Source organism: Anastrepha obliqua, chromosome 4 (genome assembly GCF_027943255.1).
Source record: "Anastrepha obliqua isolate idAnaObli1 chromosome 4, idAnaObli1_1.0, whole genome shotgun sequence".
Taxonomy (NCBI): Eukaryota; Metazoa; Arthropoda; class Insecta; order Diptera; family Tephritidae; genus Anastrepha; species Anastrepha obliqua.
The window spans coordinates 116,907,201-116,919,011 of record NC_072895.1 but is presented as its reverse complement, the minus strand read 5'-3'; the positions used below and the strand labels follow the sequence as shown (position 1 = coordinate 116,919,011).

Below are 11,811 nucleotides of genomic sequence, written 5' to 3'. Positions count from 1 at the left end.
CCGTTACTTTGCGCTCAGCGAATTTGACAACTAGTTACGTGATTTTAGCTCCAGTATGGCCAGATTACCATTTTCGTCACTTGATTTAGCTTTTTTTTTTTTGTTATTTTTATTATTTTTTGTCTCGGAGTTTTAGTTCATTCCACATGACATTTTTCTAGCCTATTCTAATTAAAAGTAATGTTTATAATTTTGTAAAATATACATTTTTTAATAATTATTTAAATAATTCACTCAGTTTTTTTAGCTTTACTTTTTTTAACATCTGGTGGCATTGCCCGCGATTGCCGGTGTTGTTGGTGTTCTTCTGCTTTCGGCAGTCAAATCTCTCTCTCGCTACTGCAGAGTTGCCTAGCTTTGGATACAAAAACGCACTAAATGCCCATTTAAAGAAAATAAAACACGAAATTTGTATTGTGTTACTTAAAGAACTTTGTATGCGTGACAAATTGTCTGTAGAATGTGCGTCTTTTTTGAATAAATGTGTTATGTTTATGTACAATTTAATTTATGAGTTTTTTTTGTTAAGCGAGACTCTTTATTAAGGGAACGACTGTTTTGCTATATTTAAAGTTATGTAACTAGATAAGGTACTCTTTTTGTAAAAATGTCAGTATGGTTTCTTTAGTATTTTCTGATATTTTGTTGCTTATTTTTACAATGAATACACCTCTTGATGCTCTATGTCTCACTAAGGATTGATGACCGGAAGAAACGATTACACCTCTTTGGTTTTAATTCGCATTCAATAAATTCAAAGGCTTTTTAAAATGTGTAAAAAGGTTTTCAATCTTAAGAAGAGTTGAGAGATGGGCATTTAAAATTTTTGCATAGCCTTAAATAGAGCAAAAAATTAAATTTGCACTTTGAAATTATCAAATTTTATAGGAGTAAAAAAATTTTCATTAGCACTAAAATCTTCTCAAAGTGGCCTTTTTTAAACCTCTTTTGTATAATAATACATTTTTTTTTAACCTAAAGTTTCTCTAGCCTTAAATTAAAAACAAAAAGAAACAAACACCAAACTTAAAAATTGTCGCATTTTCAGTATAAAAAAGCACTAAATTTATTGCGAAGAGCAAATGGTTGGCAATACTGCACAACTCAGCAAACGTGACGTCACGTACGCTCTGATGGGCGCAATCTTGTTTCTATCATTCTTGAGACGGAGGAACACACCTTTTGGGTCTCTCGGCAATGACTGATTTGATAAATCTCAACTGTTTGCATCGCTATTTAGTGATCCCTTCCAGTACAGGTGCAGGAATTCACCACTACACTTCCTACATAAACCTTGAAATTTATTTTATTAAAAACACCACTCAGAAGTCGTTTTATCCGTTTGAACCGAGCGATCATCGAAGAAACAACGCCTCAAATATGCCATAAGACAAAATTAGAAACGATGTTCATAAACCTCACGCTGCCAGATAAAACGATATAACTCCTCATCGCGGGTGGAGAATTTTTCAATTTGCATTGAAAGTAAATGAAGACTGACTACAGAAATGATCCTGTGAAGTATAGTCTTAACTTTAACAACGTCAGTATGAAATTCTTAAGTTAAACTGCTTATAAAACGGTTGAGAAGTGAGAATACACTGAGAAACGCCAATGCTAGCGAGCAAAATATTTTCGTATTAATTAAAAATAACACATCACTAAAGCCAGTTCACTACCTGACCAGTGGCAGCTGCTACTTTGTTCCAACGCTACACACAACTTACATTAGCGCGCTACTAGTTGAGTGTGCAGAAAAGCAACAACACCATGCTTTGTGAATTGTGATAAGTTAAGAATTTAAGTAGTAGCCAGTATGCGGCCGACATATGTGTGCGTATGTATGTACATACATATGTATACGCAGAGTCGTATGTTTGTATGTACATATGCATATACATACCAAGGCACATTGATCAGGTAGCATATATTGTTTTTGCTTTTGATCCCTAAATTGTCAAAATCTAAAACACAGATTTGATAGTTAGGGACTAAATGAAGAGAATAAAATCAAATTAACTTCTCTACTGCTACTACCCTTTCCATGTGCCTTGATACACGCCATGTATGTACATACATACATATGTACATATGTATCACGCAACGTGATACTTGGCTTCTATATTACGATATTGCATTTTTATGCTAGTGTAAGAATAAAAGATTTTTTATAATTTTGAAAAAATAGCGTAGAATTAGGTTAGTATTACTTATATAGTATGTAAACCTGCTCGCTTAGGAGCACTGCTTTGATTTTCCTTGCCAAATCACGTGCATACTTCCCATTCTGATCAAATTGTTAAACATTTCATGCCTTTCACTAGCATGGGCAGTGTTGTTGTTTTTCGTATAGTTGCATGCATAGGTGTAGTTTACAATTTTTTCCTCACTTTTTATACCTCACGAAAATTCTGTTTATATTCTCACATTGTTTGTTAGCTAAGTGGAAAATTACTAATAATAGTAGTGTTGAAACTAAGCACCACCAAAACAACAAAGACAATAGGAAAATTATAAAATATTTGAAGGTGGTAAGGGTAAGAAATATTATATATGTACATATGTTTGTATATGTACATACATACCTGCATATCCCTACTACACAGAAAAACAAAAAAGAATAATAATAAAAATCAATTACTAGTTAACGGGCTGGTCTATTCACGAATTCAGATATTATTAGGTTTTTTTTGTGCACGAGCACGTGCTTTTAGGTCGTTAACGCTTCGGTCAGAAGAAACCAACAACTGGGCTTATTGAATGGCGGCAGAAAGTCAAAACGAGGATTATTAATTTCGAAAGGATTTTTTGGAGATGTTGAGGGATAAATAAATAAAATTAAGTAAAAATAAAAATATACAAAAACTAAAATAAAGAAAGTTAGAATTCAGAGTAGAATTTTTTTAAGCAAAATAAAAGAAATTAAAAAATAATAGAAAATCATTGAAAAGAAATAAAAAAATCAAATAAAAAGTGTAGAAAAAATAGGAAAATAATACATAAAAATATTAAAAATAGTACAATCAATAAATAGTACAAAAAATATAAAAATAAATATAAAAAAATACAAACAAAAAAATGAAAATTTGGTGAAGAATATTAAAAATAATAAAAAACATTAAAAATTTGAAGAACAAAATTGCTTAAAAATATAAGAACATTAAAAAATATTTAAAAGTGTATTACAAGATAAACAGAAAAAAATACAAAATAATAGAAAAAATAAGTTATAAATAAAATAATATAATTAAAATTAAAAAAATGCGTCTAGCGGAGAACACATAACAAAAGTGAAACTTTCAAGCCACACAAAGAAAGAGGGAAAGACCCGAGAGAGAATGAGAGAGAGAGAGAGAGAGAGAGAGAGAGAGAGAAAGAATATATAACTAAATAAATTCACAGCATTTGCAGAGAATACAAATAGACAAAATTTACGAAAAACGGAGAAGGACCGGACACAAACCGTGGCAACAACGCGCACTACTCCGAGCGTTTATTACCTGCACAAACGCAGCGATTCCAGGACCGCAGCAACGGCACAAATTACCGCAAGGCAATACCAATAAATCCGACGCCGGAATGGATAGCCCTTTTTAGTACGCACAAGCACTAGCCAGGAAACGGAAATAAGCGCCAAAAAGTAGGCACCAAAAAAACGGGGCGAAAGAACGCCCCAAACAGTAGACTCCAAGGAAATATAACGCCAAAAAGTAGGCACAAAAATATATTTCCTACAAGTTTGCACCAACAAACGAGCGCCAAAAAGTAGGCACAAAAATATATTTCCTACAAGTTTGCACCAACAAACGAGCGCCAAAAAGTAGGCAGTGTTATTTCTCACTAAATATTAGCTCTCTTTCTCCTTTTCCTCTACGTTACATCTTTTTCTCTCTCGCGGAACGAAAATGCTCAAAACGTTGCATGGCCTTGAAATTTTACTCTCCATTCTCGCTCGTCCACCGACGTCTAGGAAGTTTCACTTCAAAAAAGAAAAACAAAAAAATAGGATATAAAATAAAATAGTGTTAATAAAACAGTTATAATGGAAGTATTAAAAAAAAATTTGGTATAAAAAGTTACGAAAAATAAAAGAAAAATAAAAATATATACAAATTTAAATGCGAAAAATTATATCTAAATTTAAAAAATATATATATAAAAAAACAAGAAGGAGACTAAAATAAAATAAGAAAACGGAAACAATAACGTTTAAAAAAAACTAAAATAACATAAATTAAAAAAAAGCTATGGCGAAATAAAATGAAATAATGTTAATAAAAACCGAAAATAATATCGGGTATGGGTATCGACAGCGAAAAAATATTCATGCTTCAAAGGTTATGTTGTACATCTGGTGGGATCCTTAAACCATCCGAAACCATCACTGGCGATCGTTAGCAGCTGCAGTTAATGCGTTTAAATCGAGCTCTCAAAGAAAAGCGGCCGGAAAGAGACGGTAGATATGACAAACTGTTCTTGCTGCATGACAGTGCCAGGTCACATGTAGCTAAATCGGTCCAGAATTATTTAGAGGGACAAAATTGGGAAATCTTGCCGCACCCGCCGTATTCCTCAAACACTGCACCTTCGGATTACCATCTGTTCCGATCAATGCAGCCAGTCATTATTGGAAAGCGGTTCACTTCTTACGAGAGCATCGCAAACTGGCTCAATGAATGGATCTAGTCAAAAGAACTCGAATTCTTCGTCAGAGGATTCCGTATGCTGCCTGAAAGATGGAGTAAAGTTGTGGCTTCCAATGGCAAATACTTCGCTTAGTAGTTTAAATAATTAGTAACTTTGGCTAAGAAAGGACGGAAACTTATTCCCATACTCAATAGATAAAATAATATAAGCAAAAATAAAATTAAAAAAAAAAAAAAAAACATAAAAAAGGACTATGAAATAAATTCAAATAATGTTAATAAAAAAACTAGAAAAGCATATTGAAAAATGAAATGACAAAGAAAAAATTAAATAAAAATAAAAATGGAAAATATGAAAGCTTAAATAAAAAAAGTATAACAACAAAATGAAAAAGGAGACTAAAATAAGGAGTAGGTGCAAAAATGCATTATCAAAAGTGCCGTCACATCAATGGTATATCCGGACACCAAAAAACTGCTTTCGCATTGTTTCAGAGTATCGTTCCTTATTTCTTAGTGTAAGGTCTACAAGCATAGACCTGCGTCCAGGTCCACGAAATCACTGATGATTTCCCACGTTTCCTCGCTGCTTAGCATCTTGTCGATTGCATTTTCAGTGGTTATGCGACCGACTGCATTTACCAGCGTTCGACTTTCTTATGTAGAAAATGGTGTGCTTAGCGTCACCTTCGGCTAAATCATCATATATGCATGCGGGGCGTTCGCATTTCCCCATTTTGAGAAGAGCAAGTATTTTTGCGAATACCCGTATACAAATTTACTTCACCGAAGCTGCTACTGTACCATCTCGCGACATCTTTTGTTAGCCTAACCATCCATCTGCCGTCTGTTTTGTTTCCCCAACGGTCTTGCCATAGCCTTAGCGTTTCGTCTTTTATTTCCGGTTCTGCAGGCTTACTATCTCTTTCTTCCATCCGCTCGTTCTTTAAACCCACAAATATTTCCTCTCAAAGGCTAGTAAATCTATGGACGTAGAACTGCTTATCAATTGAACAGCTGGCCCTGTTAATGTGTGGAAGTCAGACACAACTCTCGGAGCTTACAACGGAGATTTACCTGTAGCGCATTTGCCCACAGCTCAGCAACCTATAAGAGAATGGAGAAAACAAATATTGAAATTAAAGGAAAAATAAGTAAATAAAATTAAGTAAAGATCAATAAAGTAAAATAATATGAAAAAAAAAATCAAAATTAAATAAATAACAAAAGAAAGTAAAAAGGATAATAATAAAGGAAATACTAAATAAAAACACTTAAATGGAAAATTTAAAAAATATAATCATAAAAACTTTAATAATATGAAACAAAATTAAATAAGATAGCTTGAAATAAGTAAAACAAATAAAATATGTTAATAATGTTAATAGAAAATTTGAACGCAGAATTTTAAAGAAATAATTTTGAATAAAAAATATTAAATATTTTATTAGAAAATAACTAAAACATTTTGCAAATCTGCCAAATAAGAAATATATATAATATAAGCTTTAAAAACGGTACTAAAAAATGTATGAAAATAAATTGATAATAAAAAAATTAATATAAAGGCTAAAAATGAAAAAAAGTGCTCTAAAAATATTATATATTAAAATTAAAAATAAAATATGAATATAAAAAAAATAGTTTATTAAAATAAAATATAAATGTAAAAAAAAAATTTTAAAATAAAATATAAATATAAAAAAAATATTTTATTAAAATAAAAAAAAATTATTTTACCCAATATTCATCCAGAAAAAATGTAAAACCTAAAGCGACATCGCTTTTCATTCCCCCACATTGCTTAGCAGGTGCGCCGCACCTCTGTGGTATGTGCGTATGTATGTATTTGCACCCAAGCTGGAGGCGAATAGCTTTCTGGTCATCATTGGCTGCCTTTAATGACGATGTGCATGCGATTCGGGCGAGTTCGATAACAGTTCACTCGCCACAGGTCATTTCGTGTTGACATTCCATACTCACATACATACACATACACACGTATATACTATACATGTGCTCATATATATGTATAATATATTTTTAACCAGGAAATGCTCCAGTTATTGTTTGCTTTCCAGGTAGACTAGTAAAATAGTGGAAATTGCCATGTCCCCCCCATAGAGGCAGTCGCATGCATACAAACACCATAAATGCACGTGTAATCATATGAACTAGTCACGTGATGGCTGCAAAACGTGTACTGAGTAGACTTAGAGCCCAGTAAGCCATTTGCAAATCGATTCTGAATATTCTAAAAATATTTGCCTCTCCAGAATTCAACTTATTTATCTGGAAGTTTTTGGAAGCAAAAATTCAAAGTGGGATTCTTATCTAAGGATTTTAAAATCATTTTATAGCGTTGACTTTTGCTCGCGAGTTTCATTTTTTTTTTTCATTTGGCAAAATAATATATTTTTTTAAGTAGTTGAGAGTTGCTCTCCCCGCCCAGCGTAGCTCAACTGCTCACTGTGCTTATTTTATTTAATATCTATGCATGTGTGTAGTGCAATGTGTGCGTGTATTTGTGTTGAAAACTAAAGTGTACACTCCTGCAACTGTTAATGGATTTTACTTTTCCAAGAAAGTGCAACCATTACATTTCTTACCACCGATTCCAATTCTGTTAGATTTACGTTATGATTTCCTTGCCACACAAACCCATTTGATAACCCTGCCCACAACACATACACACATGCACACATGAATTCACAAAAGAGCTGTGCTTGGCTACTTGTACAATATGATTGCACTTTCATAAATATAATTTAATCAAAAATCCATAAAGCACTCACATTCTTTATTTTTCTTTATTATTATTATTTTTTTTTCGAGTGGTGCAGCGCGCTTTTGCCGCCGCCATGACAAATGGGTCAAAGTGGTAAAGTGGCCGGACACGTAGGACACGTGATAAAGTGACGAATGACTGTGGCAACGTGAAATAGAGAAGTTCTGATAAAAATCGAGCAGAGAGTAAATGCAATGAGATTTTTTCTTTTAAGTTGGCACCGAACGATGCGTGAGAAGTGTGCGGTGTGGGGCGATTGTGAAAAAGTTACTTTACGTGAATTTTAAGTGACGTTTTGTGAAGTCGGTACTTAAAGAAAGCTTAAGCACGCAAGTCAAGTTTGCTTGAAGATTTTGTGTTGGGCACACAAATTCGTTTGATGGAAATAATGGGTAAATATGGTGAAGAACGCATTAGTATGCATATGCATGTATGTGTTTGTACATGTATGCATGTGTGCATGTGGATGTGCATGTAGAATTATTTGATGTGCACTGTATGCGTGCAAATATTAGCGCATTTTATGATAAGAGATTTTTTTGCTTACGAAATGATTTATTTAATAGGCAAATTGAATTTTTAATTTATGATTTTCGCGCAACGGTTAATTCCACTTAGGTGTTTTAGATGAATAGCGGGACTTTTGGTGATATTAAAATGCATGAACGCAAGAAAAATCTATAATAAATGATAATTAAGCAATAAATCAAATTTTTAAAAGTAATACCAAGGAAAGTTTATTATGAGACAAAAAAAAAATAAATAAAAAAAAATGTTATTCGCAAAAAAAATTTTTTTTTCGCTTTTCGCCGAAGTACTCAATTCTTAAAAATAAAATATTATAGTTTTATATGACCGACGATCTCCCCACTGCTATCCCTAACCTAGTATCCTATCATCTCCTCTCCTGTACCCGCCCTAATCCAGGGTGTTACGCGTCACCGTGCCCAATGGATGGTTTGCAGCCAGGGGTATCCGGCTGTATTTTAACGGCGCCCTTCTGAAACTGGGTCACCTCAGGAGGTAGAATGACCTTGCCATGGTAGAGGGGACTGCCATGGTCGACACCTCCCCTCTCCCCCCTAAAAAATCCTAGTCCGCCACGCTCGCCACGTCGAGCAGTGCGGACGATTATGAAATGAAATGAATTCCAAAAAAAACTTAGCCTCGGACAACCAAGGCACCCACAAATCAAGACCAAATCCCTCAGGAAGGTCAGGTCTTTCAATAAGGAAGACTACTAATGTAAGCGGAGTGAAGCCTGTGGCCTGATGGAATCATTCCCGCTGATTTGCAACACGCAAAAGATATGATTGCACCTACACTCGCCTTAATTTTTGGGGCAGCGATACGTCTTAACTATATTCCCAAGAAATGGGCAGAAGTAAAAGTGGTATTCATTCCCAAAGGAGGGAAAGCCACACATACGAAACCGAAGGACTTCAGGCCAATTAGCCTATCATTCTTTTTGTTAAAATCTTTAGAGCGGTTGCTAGATGTGCATATCAAAGGAAGGATTAGCGACAAACTATCACCTTCCCAACATGCATACAGCAAAGGTAAATCAGTGGAAACAGCGCTCCATGAGCTAGTTCACACAGTCGAGAAATTACTTCACTACAAAGAATTCACCCTCGCTGCCTTTCTAGACATCGAGGGTGCCTTCAATAACATATATCCGGAAGCAATTACCACTTCGCTAACGGAAATGGGAGTAAGCAATGCAATAGTCTCGTTTATAGAACGAATGCTAACTGGGCGAACGATAAACGCAAATTTAGGTGGCACATTTGTTAAAAAATTTCTGATCAGGGGTACACCCCAAGGTGGAGTAATTTCTCCACTTCTGTGGAACCTAACTGTCAACAATCTTCTACAAGAACTGGAAAAAATTGGAGGTAAAATAATATCATATGCCGATGATATTGTAATAGCAATCTCGGGGAAACACCTTCCAACATTATGTGACCTCCAACAAAGATCTCTCAACAGACTATCACTTTGGTGTAAAAGTCGAGGACTAGAGGTAAATCCGGAAAAAACGGATCTGATACTTTTTAGTAGGAAACACAAAACACCTACTCTTCAACAAATATTCCTAGGAGGGAAACCACTTAGAGTAATAGAAAGGGCAAAATATCTAGGACTTATACTAGATAGGAAGCTAAATTGGGGGCTCACAGTCGCAGACAGAGCACGAAAAGCTATGACCGCAATGTACTCCTGCGGAAGGCTTATTGGGAAGAAATGGGGATTGGAACCCAGAATGATATATTGGCTCTACACAGCAGTGGTTAGGCCAATTCTCTACTACGGTATAGTAATATGGTGGGATGCCCTTCAGAAGGGTGTGAACATCAAGAAACTTGACAAGGTGCAAAGACTAGCATCTGTTCTGATAATCGGCGCCATGCCAACCACACCATCGAAAGCATTATATGCGACACTAAACCTCCTTCCGGTAGATCTGCAAGCAATATATAACGCAGGCAGTGCGGCAATAAGACTGAACACTCTAAACAAGTGGTCAAACACGGATTATGGTCACGGTAAAATCCTGGCTGGCACTTTGGGGCTTCCCGGATTGGTGGACTATGCACTCCCACCTATACATGCCATTACATCGTTTACGACCCTCCTACCCCGACCCCGAGTCCATCCATGTTTACACAGATGGCTCAAAGCTCGAGGGCAGGGTGGGCGGAGGTGTATATTCTGAACATCTGGGGATCTCCTTCAGTTTTCGGCTCCCCGACTACTGTAGTGTCTTTCAGGCTGAACTGATGGCAATAATAAAAGCCGCGACACTGATACAGTGTGATGCGATATCCGGAAATGATATCTACATTTTCACTGATAGCCAAGCGGCGATAAAATCCCTCACAAAACAGTCGACAACCTCCAAGGTAGTCATGAAATGCCGCACATCTCTTAACGAGATGGCTGAGTCATTTCACCTAAAGGTAACATGGGTTCCTGGCCATCGCGACATTGAGGGCAACTGTAGAGCCGATGAACTAGCAAGACTCGGCACTAAACTGTCTGACGAGCACATAGATAATGACATAGGGATACCCTTACAAACATGTAAATTACACATCCTTGAAGAAATTGTAAAGAAAGCAAACGAAAGATGGCGAAATGAAGCAACCTGCAAAATCGCCCGTCAACTTTGGCCAACTCTGAAAGCTAAACGCACAGAATCTCTGCTAAGCCAAAATAACACAGTCTTAGCACATTGATCTCAGTCATAACGAGGCACTGCCTAATAGGCAGACACGCCCAAAGGATGGGTGTGCAAACACATGACTTCTGTAGAAGTTGTCTAGATGAGGACGAGGAAGAGACAATCTCGCACCTACTGTGCCACTGCCCTGCTCTATCCAGACGCGGGTTTACTATTTTGTGTAGACAATTTTTTAGTGGGCTAGAAGACCTCAGTACTATAGAAATCAGAGATATTTTAAAATTTTTGAAAAGCACACACTGGTTTTAGGAGAGATAGGGACAAGCTCCCCACGCGGCATCACAATGGGCTATGAGCCTGAGTGTGTCCCACAGGACAACCGCTTCTACCTAACCTAACCTATATTTTTTTTTTTTTTTAACTTTTTATTTGTTTATTGAATCTGCCTTTTCAAAGGCCTCACAATAAGTATTCAAATCTTAGAACTAAAAAGAAAAATTTTATTTTATCTCATTTTCTACAATAAATAATTATCAAATGGCCCTCTACTCATCGGGGTGGTAGGTCATTTCTTCGAAGCCTGGTCGTATGTTGCGTACTCAGGAGTTGACGTGCGAACGGGTTCGGGTGATCTTGCAATTTCAACTGATAGTTTTCACGAACTTTTTTGAATACTTCCTTCACCATCGGTACATCTAGGTCCCTATGGATGTTGTCGTTTCTTATATACCACGGCGCTCCAGTTATGGTTCTTAAAATTTTCGACTGTGCTCTCTGTATAAGATCGATACTGGAACTGCTGGCCGTTCCCCACAATTGGATTCCATAAGTCCAAATTGGTTTCAAAATTGCCTTGTACAAGAGGACTTTACAGTCAAGGCTCAATCTTGATTGCTCATTAATTAGCCAGTGAAGGTTTGAAGCTTTGATTCTCATATTAAGCCGCTTTGTCTCGATGTGGCGTCTCCATGTTAAACGCCTATCTAGGTGAACGCCAAGGTATGTGACGTGATCAGACTGTGGTATGCGTACGTTGTTAAGGGTAACCGAGGGACAGTCTCCTCTTCTAAGCGAAAATGTGACATGTTTACTTTTTATTTCGTTCACTTTTATTCTCCATTTTTTCAGCCACTTTTCTAAAAGTCTGAGATATTTATTTAGCTCTCTAGATGCCAGAGACGGATCATTTT

General features: G+C 35.9%; 1 non-coding gene across 1 annotated transcript; it reads right to left on the bottom strand.

The window, feature by feature from the left end:
• Positions 1-1,317: 1,317 nt before the first annotated feature.
• Positions 1,318-1,531, bottom strand: LOC129246604 (small nucleolar RNA U3). The gene has a single exon (XR_008582481.1). It is a non-coding gene; the product is annotated as a small nucleolar RNA U3 (small nucleolar RNA).
• Between the last annotated feature and the right edge of the window lie 10,280 nt (positions 1,532-11,811).